Source organism: Betta splendens, chromosome 4 (assembly GCF_900634795.4).
Source record: "Betta splendens chromosome 4, fBetSpl5.4, whole genome shotgun sequence".
NCBI lineage: Eukaryota > Metazoa > Chordata > Actinopteri > Anabantiformes > Osphronemidae > Betta > Betta splendens.
This window is the reverse complement of record NC_040884.2, coordinates 6205122-6224756: the sequence shown is the minus strand read 5'-3', so window position 1 is coordinate 6224756 and position 19635 is coordinate 6205122. Positions and strand designations below refer to the sequence as shown.

General features: G+C 43.5%; 1 protein-coding gene and 1 long non-coding RNA gene across 3 annotated transcripts in view; one reads left to right on the top strand and one right to left on the bottom strand.

The window, feature by feature from the left end:
- haus8 (HAUS augmin like complex subunit 8) overlaps window positions 1-3816 on the bottom strand; it is a 28607-nt gene extending 24791 nt beyond the window's left edge. For both annotated transcript variants that reach the window (XM_029146512.3, XM_029146513.3), the window contains exons 1-2: window positions 3714-3816; window positions 1890-1964 (exon numbers count right to left, since the gene is read on the bottom strand). The gene's annotated coding sequence lies outside the window, so the exon portion shown is untranslated. The remainder of the gene's footprint in view (window positions 1-1889; window positions 1965-3713) is intronic.
- A 5-nt stretch (window positions 3817-3821) lies between these two features.
- The window catches only part of LOC114853293 (uncharacterized), a 58705-nt gene continuing 42891 nt past the window's right edge, over window positions 3822-19635 (top strand). The window contains exon 1 of the long non-coding RNA XR_003785531.2: window positions 3822-3960. This is a non-coding gene — a long non-coding RNA (uncharacterized LOC114853293). The remainder of the gene's footprint in view (window positions 3961-19635) is intronic.

The following is a 19635-nucleotide window of genomic DNA, read 5'->3' as shown; positions in this document are numbered from 1 at the left end:
AAAAATGTTGATATAAGTATAACGTATCTCTTTTAAATAAATGACCATTTTAGGAGACAAACTTCGCATCATGGAAAGAATTGTGAAGGATGGAAACAAATTTGGTTGAGATTCAGCAGAAAGATGAGCATTTTCTTCTCAGGGATAAAACACAAAAACATGAAACACGCTCCCTTTGATGCAGATTTGAATTTACACCCATCCTTCATCAGTTTTGGACAAAAGTTCCCCTAACATCTTGGCAGTTTGTCTATTTGTAGGCGTTTGTTTGGCCGTTTCATGCTCACAATGCTGGGCTGGGCCGGGCCACAGGGGTTTCTGCGATGGGGTGGGAGGTCTGTGTTTTGCTGCTCAGAGCTTTAAGTCCTGTTTGTCTGTCCTGAGCAGCTGGACAAGCTGTAATAATACAAACAGGCCTTTGAACAAGCTGCTGTGTTGTGCCGCTCCGGCTTGGGTTACACACACACACACACACACACACACACACACACACACACACACACACACACACACACACACACACACACACACACACACACACACACACACACACACACACACACACACACACACACACACACACACACACAATCTCAGATCACAGCACAATAAGCCCCCACTTGTCTGAATCTGTCTGTGATTGATCATCTTAAACTCAGCCGTCACTCTGCCTGATGGCTTGTTTGCCCGTCTCCTGTGTTTGTTTGGCCTGTTTGTTAGTTTGTTTGTGTGCACGGGGCGAGTGGCTTGCTTGTTGTTTGCTTGTGGCTGATCATTTGTCACAATAAATCATTAGGAATGAACACACACACACACGGCAACCTGAATTGTTTCCACCCTTCCTTTAGGCTTACACAAACACTTCAGACTCACTACGCTGTCAACCTCACAACTGGCTTCTCGCTGAGAAAAAAAAAAAAAACGGGACATAGTTGAGTGCCATCCCAGTCCACTACACTGATGGATGACTTCCTCAGTCGTTATGTAATGGAGTTCAGGGCTTCACCTGCCCTGACCGGGCCAGTGGCCTCTGTACACACACCAGGATATGAGAGGACAGGGAATTGTTCTATAGGTTGCTGGGTCACTACTCTGTGGATGTACAGCTTTACCAGAGGGGAAGAAGTCTGTTTGCCAAAATATACATGATTGGATCCAAACCCCCCCCCCCAAAGATTTGGCTTAACAGACAGTCACATGTAAAAATAGATAAATATGCACCTGTGATGCACAGGAAATTTATCTAAACCAACCTTTACCAACATAATCACTTAATCTGTCACTTAGAGTTTTGAGCATTTGCCTACTTTTAGGTACCATTTGGGTTAATTGTTTGAATGTGATTTTTAATTTATATAGCCACCTTAAAGAAACTTTTCAAACATCAGTGCTGCTTCATCCCCATCGTGAATGGAAATGACCTTATATCGACATTATGGTACCCTCCTATTAGAGGAATACGAGATAGCAAGAGAAATGACTGCTTAAAGAGGAATTATTAATAGGTGCTCAGTACACGTACAGTAAGCTTTTCCAGTTATTCTGGCTAATTAAACCACAAAAAGTTAAGAGGCTTAAGAGGCTGAAAGATAGAAGTATTTGAATCCACCAGGTTTAATTAAGTATATGTGACAAAGTTTATTAGATGTAAAAGTGCAACAAAATGTTAATCATGCCTGACCCATCACACCCATCAGCCTTCAATTACAGCAAAATAGTCATAGGCCTGGATGGGGGAGGTGTTTCTTCTTTTCAAGATGTCTTTTCAGATACAGGTGTGGGTGGGTACAGCTTACCCGAGAAAGCTTTTAAGAGCTTTTGAGAAAAAATATGTCAAATTCTAAACTGATCACCTGCATTAAATGAATTAAAATGAAAAATAGGTTTACCTGAGGCAACAGGCAGGTCAACAGGCAAGGGGACTTAGCATGGGCTCCAACTGGAACTGGCCATGGCTTGGATGTCTGGTCACAAGTACAACAAGTGTTAAAAATAACAAAAATAAAAACTGCTCAAGGTAGACAATATTGTCAAAGCTGTTTAAACTTAATTTTTGCGGCGTGTCATCAAGTAGCTGAAAATTAAACATACCCCAAAGAGACAGTGGGACAAAACCAAACAGAAAAGCAAGACGACGCTGTAAAAATAACAATGTGTCTCTGTCTTGTCCTCCCAGCTTTTGCTGCCCTCTGCTCCTGACCTCAAGGCCTTAGGGTGGGTTTGTAAACTGTTTCCCAGTGACCTCAGTCTGTGACCGCCCTGTTCTCTACTCGCAATAAAACACAAACAGTGGCACTCAAAATGCAAGCAGGCTGCAAAGGGCAACACTCAAGTATTACAGTGGCTGATTCAACAGACACAAATGTTTTTTCCAGTGCCACCACATGATTTTATTTTCACGGCAGTTGTTAGCCTTGGATTTCCTTGTGGACTTTTGTGGGAGCACGCATGACACAGTTCTGTGATTTTTCTTCCATCTCATCCACTCGGCCTCCGTCATCACTTTTTGTTTTTACATGACATGCTGGGATTTGTTGTTGTGTTTGCTTTGCTACTCCTCAGCCACACTCCTCATTAGATAATGAAGGTAAACAGTATTTGTGGTGGAAAGGTGAAGGTCACCACAGGGGTTGGAATATACACACATCACATGGTCGGTCACCCATGCTCAGCTATGCAGAGGCTGATGAGTCAGCAGACACAGCTGCTGTGAAATTCCAGGGGAATAGGTTCGCTTCATTTGGAAGTATTGCCGAGATGTAACACACCAAACAATGTAAAGTCTTAAAAAAATAACTGAAACTAGCTCTATACAAGTAAGAAGCGTCATCTATTAGTGCATGTGTCTACAACATCATGGTTTAGACCCAAAAGCACAGAGGTTTGTGAGCACTGATGGGAGCGTCATGATAACCTCGTTAGAACACACAACTCACACATCCCTGGTTAGATTCTACAGTAGCTTGCCGCTATACATTGCTACACATACATTGCACTGCTATATGGTTTGGTTGCATTCACTGGTTATATTAATGTGTTAGTTAGTCCGCAACTGTTAAAATATACACAAAAGAATTTATAATGGATTTCTTAAACCATCAAATTTCATGAAATCATTGATGACTTGTTTGGTAATGCATTTAGGCTTTATGTGTTAATCTTTGTATTTACAAAAATAAAGTTTTAAAACAATATTTAGAAACATTTTAACTTTACTTCAGAAAGTACTATGTTACTTACTGCACCTCCTCTAAATATTAAAGTAAGCTGCCAGGCCATTTGAAGATCTACTGTATGTACTGTAAATTATTTTCTAATTATTACCATGAAAAAAAATTTTAATGTTAAATGTCCTCCCAACATTGTTTAAGTAAAACTAAAGCATCTAGTAAATCACACCGCGCAATTTCATTTTAAACGTCACTAACTATTAGGTCGGATTATTTCTTGTTTATCAACTACAGCAGGTGTCCCCGGCCGGAAGTGAACCAGTAGGCGGGGAAAGACGATCATCGACAAGCATCAAAAAAGTCCTAGAAATGGCACAAGACGCCTGTTATTATGTTGTTGCCCAATTTAAGCCAGTTAGACTGAATGTTAATGTTTGTTTGTGTGTCTGAGAAAAGGTCAACCCTGCGAGGTAAATGGGCTAAATGGTTTAGCTAGCTGAAAAACACATGCTACATGGTTAGCATTAAGTGCAGTTTACTTACATGGCGAATCCCGTTGGCTAGCAGTGGTTATGTTAGCTTCAATGACTAATGGGAACTAAGTCGCGAATCGGGACCTATTGTAATTTTGGACCCTGTGATGCGCGCAGCGACCCAGCAAGCTACGTGGGCCCCATCGGTGAAGATGCTAGTTGTGCTAGCGGTCAGTCAGCGTCTTGGGCGGGACGCATCTGATGAAGCTTTCAGCCTTTTCCGGTCAGGTTTCATCACTGCAGCATCAGTTGTACAGGTAAGTTTAATATTTTCCTTGGTTAGTTGTGTGTGTGTGTTATATTGCTGTTTCATATAAGGAATAACGTTTAAAACAGTTTTATTTATTTTTTAAATGGTAAACTGTAACAAGTTAACGCCAAGTCGACTGTAAATTATAGTGGCTACTACTGTATAGAGCATGTCAGTCAATTTAAGAAGCACAAGTGATTGTGAAGTAGTTTGTTTTGTGGCAACAGGGAGAGGTAAAAGTGAGACAAAGTAGGAACAAAGTAGGTTCTGCTTTCAATTTGTCCTTCCTCACTGATTCTCTGCACATTGTGCTTTGCTAATTTCCTTGTCACTCCTTGCATAATGCGCATTATATACAGCCTAATCGGGCAGTAGGTGCACAGGTAGTTCAGTCAGTCTAGGCATCTCCATATTTGTAGCCTCAAGCATAGTTTATCAAGTCATAAAAGAGATACCAAGACACCCGACCTCCAACCAGAAAAGCTGGACAGGGCAAGAGACAGGATAAAGAGAGGCATGCACTTTTTGCAATGTTCTCTTGATTTAGGCCCAGTTGCATAGTGACCAATGAAACAAAAGAGGGAAGAACAAATAAAGAGGTAGGGGGAAAAGACTATGAAACAAGAGCGAGGGCTGCAGTGGGAAGGTTAACTAAGTTGGTGGGAAAGAGCAAGAGGGCATGTGGAGGCCACGCGAACCACAAATAACAGGGTGAGATATAAAATTTGATCAAGCCTAGTTGGCCAGCAGGGGCCAGATCGAGTGAGCAGGCGGAAGGTGGAAGGGTGAGGATCGGCCTTTAGAGGAGCTATCAGGAGCTGCACATCTGCAGAAGTCATTACAGAGTGTGTATGTATGCAGCATGACGCTGTGTTTTCTCTGCCGGGTCTGGCTTGGGCCTGCGTGGCAAAACTGGGATTAGGTTTCGTCAGCGTGCAGTGGGGGGCTGTCTCCAGTTGACGTGTGATGATTTAGTCAGGTGTGAGCGTGCACTTTCCGATTTGGAGGGGAATAAATTAGAAGTGATTTTTTATGAGGCCTCTGTTCCAGGCTGTCTCAAGGCTCTCTCTGCCTCCTGCTGCGCACTGTCAGCCCAACTGATGTGTTTATAAAGAGTGCTGCAGTGGGAGCTACTTCCACATAAACATACACACAGTACATGAGAAATACCCATACGTACATAAGGAACATGTAATTTACTGCATTGCACAGAAACACACTTTCGCAGGCACAACTCACAATGTCACACATGCTTTTTATAAAGTTTTGCTTGTAAGCCACAGGGCAGTATTGAAGCGGGAACAAGAAGTTAAACTGTTGTATTCTATCAAATTCAATGGGTAACAAGAAGAAGAACAGGAAGGAAGACCTTTTTGTAAATAATTTCTGTGGTTCAACAGCATATTCAGGACCAGCACCTACTGTTAAGTAGCTTTGCCTAAATAATTGGCAGAAACATTTTAACAGGTATTAGAAGATGCAGAGCAGAACAAATCCAGACAGATACAATGCTTTCTGTTGAAAGGCTACTTTTCTGGGGTCTAAAGGCCAGAAACCCAAATCCTATCTGACCTTTGACCTTTGTTTGGTTTCTTCTGCTACTGCTTCAGCATATGTCTCCATCTACTTTTACTTGATGACTGCCTGTCTTGTCTTGCTTTTCTGTTTCTGTCTGTTCCTCTTTACTTTCATTTTAAATATTAAGATTAAGAAACATTTGCATTTTGTTTTAAAATTTGAATTAGAAGTGATGACATATTAGAGAATAGCTGAATTAAAACCAATCATTTATTATTAGTATTAGAACATCCAAAAATGAAAATATACTTTAATAATATTAGGAAATTCTATTGTGCATTCACAGTACTAACTGAATCCATGATCATTTCTGTCAGTTACATACAGTATATTTAGCAAATTTTACTTTTTATTGTTGAGGCACCTGTAACATGAGTGATAAGACAGACTGTAAAGTTTTCCTTGACCTCCCTGTGGTAAAGTATAGTTTATATTATAATAAACATTACAGTGATAATCTATCATTTCCACGTAGGAGTCAGTTTGCGCTTTTGACAGATAGAGCTTTGCAACTACTGAAAATGTGTATTTTGATACAAAGTTGAGGCTGAATGTGAATGTGCTTCATTTGATCGTCTCTGTTCTTGAGCAGCTGATGATTTGGCACTTTGTTTGCTCTACGCTGAAGAATGAAATCTCATCTCATCAGCTCCCCACAATGACATAAGCATACAGTACTGTCTTAACCGAATAAACCAGCATTTTGAATGGCAAAGCTGAGGAGTTTTGCCTCGAAACTGTGCATCAGTACAATAGATTTTAATGCATTTTAAAGTGTAAAGCTGCGTAAGTGACCCCCATTGATATTTCAGCGTTGTGGTATTAGCTTAATAGGGGAAAAAGAAAATATAGTGCAGATGAGGATTTAGTTTTCTCCGTTGCTCAAGCCACAGATTTAAACCACACTAAAAAATGACGCTGCCGTCTGACTTTTTTCTTTGGGTGTGTGTCAGGCTCCAGTGAAAGAAATCTCAGGCTCCATCTCTGTGCATGAACTGTATAGCTTTAAATGTACGGACTTAAGCAGTACTGGACTAGACTTACAGGGACATTCTAATGGGCTCTGAGGAACAAGGAGACTTGTCTTTGTGTAATGATTCTTCCTTTTATTCAGACATTACACTGCTCTCTTTCCTGAAGCCTTTTCTCTTTTTAACAGGAGCATAATGAGCTCATAATGGATAATTCCTCAGACGTTTGATATTGATGACTGATATATCAATGCTGGGCTTTACAGACATGTTTGATAAATCCTGGACACAGCTGTGCATAAGGGTTATGGTTACAATCAGTAATTTCCGTTGAGCAAGCAGAAGTGAAATGCTTATGGGCCTTTCTGCTTGAATTCATTGCGAGCTGAGATAAAGGTAGTGTGTCAAAGCAATCTGATACTTTATTGATTTCACATGATGATTTGAAAGTAAGTGTTCTTTAAAGGGTGACACTGTCTAATTTCAGCTAAACCTTTCAATAAAAGAGATGTGCTTGTACTTTAAAAAGTCTTTTTAAGAAGTCTGAAGCATTTGCACAGATTTATGTTACAGGTGAATAGTTCATGTGGCCAAAACCCCTTTTTAACAGTTTGGTCATTTACAATGAAACTTTGAACAGGAACTCGGTATACAGCCGTCATTTCCAGGAGACTCTGTTTGACTTTGCCTAACCCTCCTGCACACAGTAGATGAATGTAAGAGATTGGGAACTTTTTACTGAGAGGGTCAAAGTCTCCTTCCTTTATGGGTTGTTACAACATGAATGGGAGCACTGAGAGAGGGAGGGATTGAGGGAGGGATGAGGTAGGGAGGGAGGAAAAGCAGAGGAGAAGGGGAGGGAGGGGAAGGAAGTGAATGGTGTAGTTTTTCTCAGCTATAGCGCCCCTGAGCGAGGTGAGAGTTGGGGGCCAGGGGGCACTGGCTGGGTGGTCAACGTGATCACCGACCTGTGTGTGTGTGTGTGTGTGTGTGTGTGTGTGTGTGTGTGTGTGTGTGTGTGTGTGTGTGTGTGTGTGTGTGTGTGTGTTAATGGCTGCATGTGCATGTATGGAACTCCAAAGAGAAAGGAGTTCCGTATGCTAGGTATTGGACTGTGGGAATAATCAGAAACGTCTCATATTTCCCTGCAGGCCGTTTGATCCTTTTTGTTTTTTTCTTTCCCAATCACTTGCCTTTTCCTCAGACCGCTGCTTCTATTCTCGTTTCATTGTTATTCCGCTCTGTGCTTACACATGCACTTTCTCTGAGGTTTTGCTCTTTATGGGCTGCCGAATGAGGTGCAGACCAAAACGAGTACTCTAATCGAGTAGCCGCACAGGTCCTAAAACAACAGAACACATTTAGCTGGAATAACTCATTCCTTCTGACCAGGCTCAATATAAAAGGCCTCAACCATTGAAAGCTGAAGTGTTTTACTTCGTACTGCCCCAGCTGAGAAAAAAATACATCAAGCCGAGACCTACTGTATATACAATTTTGTTAGAAGTATCATTTGACCCACACTGTCCAAGTAGCAGCATATTTTTTTTTTAGAAAAGCAAAAGTTGCATCAACCATAAAGCCTCAATTTCACAGTGGCATCAATCTTCTTATTGAAGTCAGCAAAGCAGAAATAAAGCATGTTTCCAGGCAAACGTCTTTACTACATTTGTCATCCACTCAGCCCGTCTGACTCGTCATCCCTCCGTCCAGCTCACTCAGTTGTCAGTCATTCATACAGTGTTGTCGGTGGGCTTTGAGTTTTTGTCATTCTCATTTATGCTGTAGCAGCAGTGTGGGTAGCTCGTAGCCACATTCAAGAACAGCGGGCTGTCATCAGATGCTAAAACTAAACCTAAACACTAGCGCCCACAGAACCTATTCCCCTTTACGCTCTTGCTACGATCCTATGGACTTCTCACACAAACACTAACCAAGCGCACATGTTCTTGCTCTCTTGGCACACCTCTCAAAAATACTTTTTCACATCCACTCGTCTGTGTCTGATGTGTCCACACCCCACTCCTTTTGATCTTCTGACTTTTTCTCTGAGTACCTTTGTCAAATGCTCACATAGTAGACTTGCATAGGTTAAGTACAGTAAGAAGTGATGCATTGTAAATTTTTTAGACTTTGATCCAGAGGGTTTATGTGTGACAAAATGTGTTTGCGAGGAGGGAAATCCAAGCCTGGCAGGAGGAGAAGGATGGATAAACAAGATCAAGCGAAGTGGGGCGAGAACATTCGTTTCAGATGGCCCTGGCCGTGACAGAGCGGGTCCTGCATGCTGTTTTCCACTGAGCACCGGTGTCATGTTTTCAGGTTTCATGTGTTGTAAAGTCAGAGTGGTTTTGGCACACGGTGCGATGCCAGCTCCTGTTCTGAGGCCGAACCCCATCCTGCCTGGACATGGTGGGCCACCGAGCCGGGAGAAGCAGAGAACGTGTTGACAATGCTGAAGCTGGAAACCTAAGCCGACCCTGACACTGAATACTCACTATGCCACTTCATGTTCCCCTTCACAAACATCAACTCCCCCCTAGCTGTCTGTCTCCCCCTCTTTTTGCTGGTGTGGCTTTCTGCTCTGTCTTACAAACTGTTTTGTGTCATTTCTCCACATCATGGCTTCAATTTCGTAGCTCTTGATGTGTTTGCATTTTCCTTTACAAACTTCTGAAGTCTGTGTTTGTTGCTGTCTTTTTCCTTTTTAATGGTTCTCTTGTCATGCTTTTTTCCCCATTACTGTCCGTTACTGTGCTTCACTCAGCAGTTTGACCCATCGTAAAACTGCACAAACACTGTATAACCTTGTATTGCTGAATCATAAAAAGTCGTACCATAATATTTGCTCATGGAAGAGAACAGATTTTTTGGGCTCCCTTACATGAGTTATGGCCATTTGGAACTCTGTTTGCTTGCGGCGCTAGTTGGGTGTATTGGGTAGATGGACTGAAAGACAGACATGCTGGTGGAAGTAATATTCCAGAATGGAAATGGAAGTCCTCGATGAATAATTGTCCCTCAGGGGGAACAAACACAGTTGGGCACATGGATACAACACACACAGAGATTCATTTAGTGAACATTCATCAGACAAGTTAACTAAAAAGGTCAGCTGGATGGAGTAGAGAGCCAGACCAGTATTCAGGAGGAGGAGACTGGAGAAGACAGTGCATGCTAGCCAGCTCCAGTGGGCGCTGTTCTGTCACCAACGCTCAGCCCTGACCTGCCTGTTTGACACCTGTACTGTCTGGCATTGGTACAGGTCGGGATGTCCCATGGTGATGATGATGATGATGATGATGCTCGTGAACGTAGAAATGGTGGCAAGAATTTATGTTCAGTGGCACTGTAAACAGCTGATAAGGCGCAGCTTAGACTTGGCATCTTGTTCTGCAGTAGCTGCAGATTGCTGTTGTATCACCGGCTGATAAGGTGTGAAGTATAACACCTCACTTGAAGGTTAAATGATTTTGCCTGTGGGCTGAAATCTGCTCACCCTAAAATGCGAGTTACTGCAGAGATGGAAGAGGGAGACTGCGACAAAGGAGGAGGAAGAGGAGAAAATGTAGGCTAGCCGGATGCAGTCGTGTGGAAGGGGGCTGCATAAAACATGTATATGGGGGGAAACGGAGTGACTGAGGCAGACAAAAGGAATTTAGTGCTTTTAAAGCTGGGTGGTAAAAGCAAAGCGCTGGGGCACGAGTTAATCTTCAACAGAAAATACCCAAGTACTTGCTGCGTCTTATACGTTTTAGCACCATTATAGCACCCGCGGGTAATAAAACTACATAACATTTACTTTTCACACAATGACCAGTAACCCTGCTCTCCCAAGTGATGACATAATCAATACTACTAGTTGTACCCAAAAATACCCCCATTCTCTCGGTGTGCAGCTACTCCTGGGGAAAAAAACTATTATGACTCATGTAATATCTAAAAACCTGATACAAACACTTGAGCCTCTCCATTATGTGACTGTACTTTATATGCTTTAGCCCACAAGTGGATAAAACATTGGTCATTAATGTGCACCAGGCCTCTCAAATCCATACTCATAACAAAGCCAACCCCTGACATACTCCATCAACCTGTCTCTCTATTCTCAGAGTATAATTACAGTTTTTTCTATAATATTCTGTATTATTTAAAGTCATTAACACAAAGTTTTGCCACACATTGGATTTCTTTATAAAAAAATCTATTTAAAACAAGGTCATCGGCTTTCTGTATAAACATGATAGAAAAATAAATGTAGACATAGACATTATTGCTTCTGTAAATCACAAATTTGACCTAGCCTTCAGTAAACTTGAACTTGAAGAGTTTTATAAATAAACGTCCTGATCGCTCATTGATCTTTGTGATGTGGTTGAGAGAGAACGACATTACTGCACAACAGTTGATAATAATCCCTCAGGAGGGCTCATCGTCTCCTCTCCAGCTTAATGAAACATCTCTCCTTGTGTGTCGGTGACTTGATTAGCTAATGAGGCGTCATTAGCACATTCACTCATGGTTAATAATTCTGTGATGCTCATTAACACTGACAGAATATTTACTGTACTTGGCCTTTCAGTTTGTTGCTGGTAGTATTTGAACATATTACTTTCATGTTTGCATAAGCTCCCTGGTCTTTGGTCACAGGAAATCTTAGTAAGCTTGATCTAAATGTGTGTATATATAGAAACTGCTTTTGCACTGGGGTAATTTTTTCTGGAGTGCCTTGCTCAAACCTCCCCTGACCGTGTCCTGTAGAAGGTGCCTTTTTCTCTGTCACAATGATTATCTTCAGCTGAGACCAGATACTGCTACTACTCTGCTGCTGTAGTTCAGTCACACTTTTGCCAGTCTCCAGAACCTGTCATTTAAGCATTAAGCATCACCTTCTATCACTGAGTCTTTAGTTTAGCTGCAGAGCTTTCGAGTGGAAGCTGTTCTAGTATACCATAGATGTCCCTACTGTGATAAAGGGGCCAGTGATTTTATTCCTTGTATGAGCAGGGAAGCTTTTGCTCTGTAGAATTAGACCTCTGAAGTTTGTCACACGGAAAGTGCAAAGTAAGCTATTTTGTTAACTTTAAAAAACATTGTTACAAGGCAGCTCAGCAACATAAAAGGAGAACATGGGGGCTTTTCTTGTTCTTTTCAAAGCCTTTGCAGAGAGGACAAGACCAGTTTTTCTCTCCTTTGATCAATAGAAAACTGTATAAAGGAGCGTAGCAACAATCAGTCCACAAGGCAAAGTACACATGCACCGACAAAAGAGCACATGTACTGAAAAATGAAAGAAAATACACAACACTCAGTTTTTCAGTTTCTTCAGGTTACCTGTTCTTTTATACACATTATGTTGATGTGTTAAAATTGTCAGTTGTGGTAAAATTAACCATTAATAACAAAAGTATCCCAGAAACACAACTGTGTTTATGAAAACATTTAACAACATATTATTTTTTTACTATTCATCAGTTGACTTAATCCTCTGTTTCTTGTTTTGGCACTGAAGCAGCGTAACGTCCAGCTTGCTTTGTGTGCATACGCTAGTAGCCTCACAGACAGAGCAGCAACAGCTTAGTCGGTTGGCAGGGGAAAGAACATGGTTTTACTGCTCTAACTAAAATAAAACATGAGGACTTTGTGGTCCACAGTGCAGTTGGAAAGACAAATATTCCTTCTTTTTACGAGCAAGAAAAGTCTGGGACACACCGAATAAAACACCTTAATGATTGAATGGTTGAAGTATTAAGCCCTGTAACTTTGACTTTGGGGTCCCATTCATTCATTCATTCATTCATTCATTCATTCATTCATTCATTCATTCATTTATTACGGCCATTTCATACAATTACATTTTTTTTATTCGTGTCACCCTCGGTTTAAATTTTCAAATTAGATGTAATACACTAAGCAAATCACAACACAATAAGATTATGGTGACCAAAAAAATTTATTTCTTTATTTAATTATATATATTTGCTGATTTACTTCTAACTTACAGTATATTGATGTGTAATTTGTATGTCTTAATATTTAAAACAAAACCAACAAGGTTTTATGGTTTCAGTGACACTTATACTAGTATTGTATGCATTATCTCTAATTATTTTTTGACACATTTTCTTTCTCTTCATTGATATTGAGTATGTTTAAATATACACTAAACAATCACAAAGACCTTTAAATGTGACCACTATGGGGCATCGTCAGTTTCTCTGATCCCATGCACAAAGAGTGAAAACCTGAGACTTCCTGCTGCAGTCAGGCTCTTTGAACTCGGTATGGTAATACTGACATACCAGACGGCTCTCCGTCATAAGGCTCATTATCCGTCTGCTGCCCCGTTGGATGATCACCGTCATTATGCCGATAAAGCCGACACATTTATTCACGGTGCTGGTCACCATTACAGGAAGGGCTCGGATTCCGGGCGAGCTTTTCTCACGCGTTTCCCAGAGGGGGCAACGGAGGGATGGGAGGTAGAAGGGCACGGGGCAGATGAGCCTGCAGGCATGTCACATATGCCAGAATGTAAGCACACTCCAATAAAGGCTCACACAGATGACGAATCCAAACAATCTCCTTCCCTCTTTCTTCTCGCACACATACAGTACAGTCCCAGCTGTCTGTATCTAAAAGCCACAAAGGACAAGACACCCACAGGTGGCTATGGCACACACACACAGACACACACACACACACACACACACACACTGATTCTCACCAATATTAATATAAATGCAAATAGTTAGATAGAAGGAGCTTTCGTAATAGATGCAGGACATTAAAGACGTGAGGCTCCACGTGTGCGTGACGTTTGAATGACAGACTGAATGGTTGCCGGTGCACTGTGTTTGCACATGCACCCTACTTCAGCGTGTCTGAATGTCCCTCTACTTTTCCAGCTGCAACTCTCATGCTGGGGCCTCCTCCTGGTAGCTATTATGAGCGTGTTTGTGTGTATGTGTGTGTGTCTGGGTGGTCTGGCCCTGTCTCTCTGCTTCTAATAGTTTTATACTGTTCTGCCCTGGCGGTGCCCAAGGGCAGGGGGAGCCGGGTGGTGGGTGTTGCAGGGGGTGTTAGTGGCCCCGTTGTGGAGAGCAGACCACAGGACTAATAAAGCTTCACAGGGTCTAGGCCCATCGCTCTCAGCACTTCCTCTCCGCTGCCCTCTCTGCCCCCTCCTGCCCCTTTCGGAGTGCCACCCCCTCTCCCCCCTCTAGGCACATGTGGTCCGGCCCTAATGGGACCCAGCTGCACTTCCACCGGACCTCATCCCTGCCCCTCTCTCTCTCTCTCTCTCTCGCTGCTCAGCTGCAGATGGCACTCCTTCAGGCAGGATGTTCTCTGCTGGAGGATCTGTTTAGTATTCTTTTTGTTGCTCCCCATCTTCTGCTCCACCAGAAGAAGCCCGTGCTGTCATGCAGCAGGCCCCGATGCTTGGGTCCTCCATTATCCCTCTCCAGTCCCACCGCAAACCAGTCGTTTACACGTCAGACTCCCCACAGCTGCCCTAATCAGTGCCCCTGTGCGGTGAAGTAGCGTGGGGAAACATTTGTTCCCCAGACGGACTCTGCTTCTTCTCTGTGGAGTGGCAGCCTCGGCGTGTAAACAGGGCGATGTCAATTGCCCGTCCCAAAGTTTTTATGGTGCCATGGCAGAGCAAACAAACAAAGTAGAGAATTTTACGCAACTGCCTGCAAAACATTTTCACTGAGCTTCAGGGGACAAGTGTTGCCAAGTCCCCTCAGCTGTAGACATAGCCGCATATTCACACAGGAAAAAATATGGTTGAACACACACACACACACACACACACACACACACACACACACACACACACACACACACACACACACACACACACACACACACACGACAGTTAACATAGACGTAAATGATAAAAGCTTCTTCTCATGCATAACTTAATCACTGCCATATAGTAATAAAGTGCTTGTTGCAGCCATTTTGGGGCTAATGATCAAATACTTGTGAAACTATGATGGCTGACATTTTTATGGCTACATCCAAACCCCGTCAGGGTGGTAAACAGTATATTTTTGAAACACTTCGCTGCAACATGTGCAGTAAGAGTGGGCCTTTTTATCATAATCACGCTGGGGACATCCAGTGCATAGTGCACATAACAAGTTTACCGTAACATCTTATCATTTTCAGACCATAACTAGATGTTGTTGCACACTGATGAATGGTTCAGCTCCTCCTGTGTGGTCCTTCTGTGTCCCCTGCACATGGTGTCATAATGGTTCCCCTCCATGTCAGAGATGAGAGAGAGTTGGGTGCGGTGACAGTGGGTTTGTGCTCTTGAATTCATTATCTTTGACCAATTCCACTCCTTTGATCAGAGCTGCAGTTAGAGAGCTGGATGGCAGCAGAGTAGGAGAAGGAATTAGTTCCTTTTCTTCATCTTTTCAAACTACAGTTTGTTGTGTTCTTACACAAACATGCACCTACTGTACATGTACATGCATAACCTGGGACCACATGGCTTTTATGTGACAACTGCTTCCTCATTCTGCACTTTTCCACTGTGATTTTAGTTAGAAGCACAAATTAATCAGTATTAACTGCAACAACGTAGGTAGGCTTATATTATATAGAGTTATTAGAAGATGCAGCTCCAAGCGAGAAAGTGTGATCTTCACTTCTGCCCTGACACAGCAACATGAAGAATGTAGGTTATCACCAGACATATCCTTTGTACATCAGAGATGCACATAGCGTGTCTTGGTGGTAATCACTTAATGAAAGCACATTGTAACTGTGTTTGAACATTCTTATGCGTATGTTTGAACACAGAGTGCAGGTCAGGGACAATACCCTACTCTGTCCTATACCAGTCAGGCTGGACACTGACTGGCTTTCCAGTGGGATTGAAACCATGACTCCGTGTCCCCCAACCCACCTCCATACATCCACGCATCCTGCAGTAAGGGAGGCCCCAGAGTGTTTATGTGCAGCAGACGCCCAGGCTAAACAGGAAGGGACAAGAGACCGTCGCTGGGGACTTTGGATGCAGACTCAAATCCACAGGCCCTCTCAGTATGGGTTAAGTATGCCATTGCTCATTTAAATGAATATCACAAACATTGCCGTGGGTCTATAACCACCAAGTGACCACATATAGGCACAGCATGCTGTGGGGCAAATGTGTGTGTCAATGTGCTGCTGTGAGTACATTTATGTTCACACCTGTAGTACTCAACATGCGTTCACATTGGTGTGCCGGGGTATTTCTGGAGGATAATACTGAGAGGAGGCAGCCATGACACTGTCCATACTGGGCTTTATGCAAGCTGCTCAGACAGAAAAATAAATACCCTCAGAGACACAGAGGAAAGGAAAGCAAGCCTGTTTGAAGTCAGCGAGCTGCCGAGTGGAGCTGAGACAGACGGATCATCCTGTTTCAGAAATCTGAACGCAGCTCTGTGGAGCCCTATGTGTTTGTGTGTGGCAGCAGCAGCGCGGCTCCAAGCCTTGGCTCAGTGTGTACACATAAGCCCGTGTAACCCAACACACCTCTCTGATGATGTCAGATTAGCATTAAGCGTGAGGCCGGCCCTGTGTTTATACGTGTGCGAACATATGTGTGTATTCAGTGTGGTGAGCAAGATGTCTGGTATTGTTTTTTGGGCAGTGAGGGAAATGTAAACAGCGGAAGGTAGTGGTTAAGGGAGAGTGGAGGAGCAGAGACGTTCCATGCGTGTGTTTGTGCGAAGGCGCGATGACATCAGCGGCTGGGCAGGGAGCAGGTGAAGGGGCTCTGGTCAGTGTGAAAGTGGAGTCTGTCACAAAGACTGGTCTGACGGCACGCCACGTTCGCAGCACAGCGCTCCGCTACTGGCAAAGGCCTGAGGGCTGGCCGCCGGTGGGCTGCCAGAAACTGTCAGCTCCGTGGCAGCTTAAACGTTTCAGTGCAGCCGTGAGGAATGAGAGAAGTTACAGTCATAGCATTGGATTTCTCCATTAAAAGCTTTCCATCTCAACATCACTGGCCTTGAAAGTGATTTGGTTTTTACGTTTCTGTGGTAAATCAAACATTCTAAGGTCAATTGAAATGTCTGTGATTTTTCATGTGAAGTAGATTTTATGATTAATTCAATCAATTTTTAAACATCAGCACTCGACCAGAAGTCTAGAGGAGCGCTAAAACCTTAGCAGCAAACGCCTGGCAGTGTGCCAAAGTGTGTGGAGTTTGCTGATCCCACCAGTAAGAAATACACAAATGCACCTGTTCCCCTTCCTTCACATTTATTTATTAATACCAGACGTCCCTGTGATGATGTGCTCGTTTTGCATGCAAATCAGCTGTTGGGGAATAAAAATTCTCCCTTCTCTACAGTGTGTGATTAAAATTACAACAGACAGCCACATCACCCCTTCCCAGCCTTTGCATAAACCACCTCCTTATGTTGCATCTGCAGAGTTTGCAGGAAGGCACTGCATTTAGAGCTTGACACGTCCAGGAGGAAGAATCCATCAGCGCAGGAGCCGACCTGTCGTGGTGAGAGCAACTGTTAGAAAATCCCCCAAAAGAGATCCCTGAAGTGTCATTTTAACACCAGTGTTTTATTAAACATTATGTTTGGGACCACCAGTGAGGAGCACGATCCAAGTGATGAAATTCTCGCAGGCCGAGGCTCATCGGTTCCCTTTCTCCCTCCATCAGACGAGGTGGTCCGTGCTTTCTCTGTAGCCCGTCTTTGATCCCCATCTCTCTTCTTTGCCTACGATTCATCCTACTGGCGTAGACAAAGCCTGCCCTTCCAACAAATGCAGCCGCTGCCTTTCAGGGCCAAGCGTCAGGCTGTTGAGGAGAGAAGACAGCAGGAGAGGAGCAGGGAAGCAGTGAGCGAGGAGAGCCGACGAGAGGAGGGAAGAAGAAAGAAAAGAAGAGCAAGCAGTTGCACCCACCCTGGAGGTCCCCAGCAGTGCTCGGCTCTTAGTACCCTACCTCCAGAAGGCCTTATTCAGCGACTCACCTAATGAACACTCCTGCCCTCATTCAGCCTGACAATGAAGCCCTCCACCGCTATTGAGCCCGCTCACAATGGAGGACATCGCTCCAATTAAACCCCAGAGACAATAACCTGGGGTAGGTGAAGGGGTGGAGGTGTGTGTGTGTAATATGTGTGCGTATGAGGGGTCGAGCTGGGGGGTCAGCAGGGTAATGAACAGGCCCAACCTAGCATATCTCTTTGGAGGTCCACTGAAGTGCCGTTGCCTCTGATGTGCTATTTGGATCAGTAAGAAGCAATTAGGTGCCCATTCCCAGCACATCTCAAACTCTTATCCTCCCCTAGGCATATTTAGTGTGTATGTCTGTGTGCGTGTGTGTGACAAGTGGGTAAGAAAAAGGAAATGCAATGACAGAGTGCAGTCATAGGCTGCGGTTGGCCACCGGAGCACAGAAAAAAAACAGGTGACTTGACCAGACCTGACTGCTCTAAAAATAGAAATCAGTGTCAAAAGTATATTTCTTTGCTATGATAGTATATGTATATCAGACACTCTAGAACAAAGAGGAGAAACTTTAGGAAAAGGAGCTGCGAGATTAAAGGATATGGAAATGAATGGGGTGAATTTGAAGTAACACACACTGAACAAAAAAAATCTGAAAACTCCTTCAAAATAAAAGCAATAATGATGCTGATGTGAAGTTGTTTGGGGCCACGCAGAGATGACGTTAGAAAGAAACAAAGAACGAAACCAAACACATAAAAATGTATCAATGCGTCTTGTGCAAAGGGGTCTACAGACTTCCATAATGTTGTATGTCTGATTATTGACATTGATGCTCAAAATACAGAGTCTGCAGAGACGTGACATTTGACAAAGGCAGAGGCAGGCAGGAAAGCCAACAAAGCCCAGAACAAAGGCGGGATTCCAGCCATGATAATGCAGCTCGCTGCAGATGCTGCTCATGAATACGGCAGCTGTGCTTCCGCCGGTGGTAAAGGTGTGTGTGCGTGATGCATGCATAGCATCCAGTGTCTTGCAGCATGTGTTTGCTCTTGTGCCTGTGTAATCTGAGCCGCAATTTATGCATGTCCTCACACATCTGCTTCCTCGCTGGCGCGCATGCATTACTGTGTGGGGATGACTGGTGTTAAGGCATGTGTGCGTCTTCATCTGCCCGGGCCCTCTCCCGTAGGGGGCTAAAAAGTCAATCAACTAGTCTGTCAGGGCAGCAGGTTCCACACTCTGCCCAGGGATCAATGCCCTTCCTGCCCCTGGGATGCTCGCTTAGTCACAGGGGGGTGGGGGCACCCATGCTCCCTCAAAGCCCGCAAAGCTCCTTAAATCCCTTGTGCTACTCTGACAGTTAACTGAGGCCTTTTCTTTCTGTGTGTGTGTGTGTGTGTGTGTGTGTGTGTGTGTGTGTGTGTGTGTGTGTGTGTGTGTGTGTGTGTGTGTGTGTGTGTGTGTGTGTGTGTGTGTGTTTTAGTTCATGCATGTGCAGGTGCCCTTTTGATCAAGCGAACACTACATGTGTTACACTTTTTTGTCTTTTGTTCATCAGGATATAGTTTGTGTGACTATGTGTTTTAGCACATCTGTACTGTATGTACAGTACAGTGTAAAGTTCAGTGGCTGTTGATCTGAATGATCTGTGAATATGAACACGCTCACATGCATTAGCACATCCAGTTTGACAACATGAATTAGTTAACAAAGCAGGATTAGCTTAGAGTTAAAAACATACAGTGCTTCAAATGCTTGACCTTGTTTGTTGTTATCGTGGTCCCCAGTAGAAACATGCAGCTTTGTGCTGCTCTCTAAAAAACCTCATCTCTCAGACAGAAGACTAATAGCTTTGTCTCTCTGTATGCACAGCCTCCCTCCAAGCTGTTCAGGAGCCACAGCCTCGTTTCTCTCCCGGGCAGTTTTTGTAGGAGTTAGGCGTGCTTTGTTCAGGATCTCATCTGCCCCCAATTTACTCTCCCAGTGACCTCCCAACCCTGACCTGTCAGTGCAGCGTTCCTTTCTTTATTACTGAAAGCCATATTGTTTTCAAATGAAAAAGGACATAAATACTGAGTAATATTCTAGAGTCCCACTCAAGTGGAACTGAGAGTTGCACTAAATCAAAGGGTAAGACAAGGAGT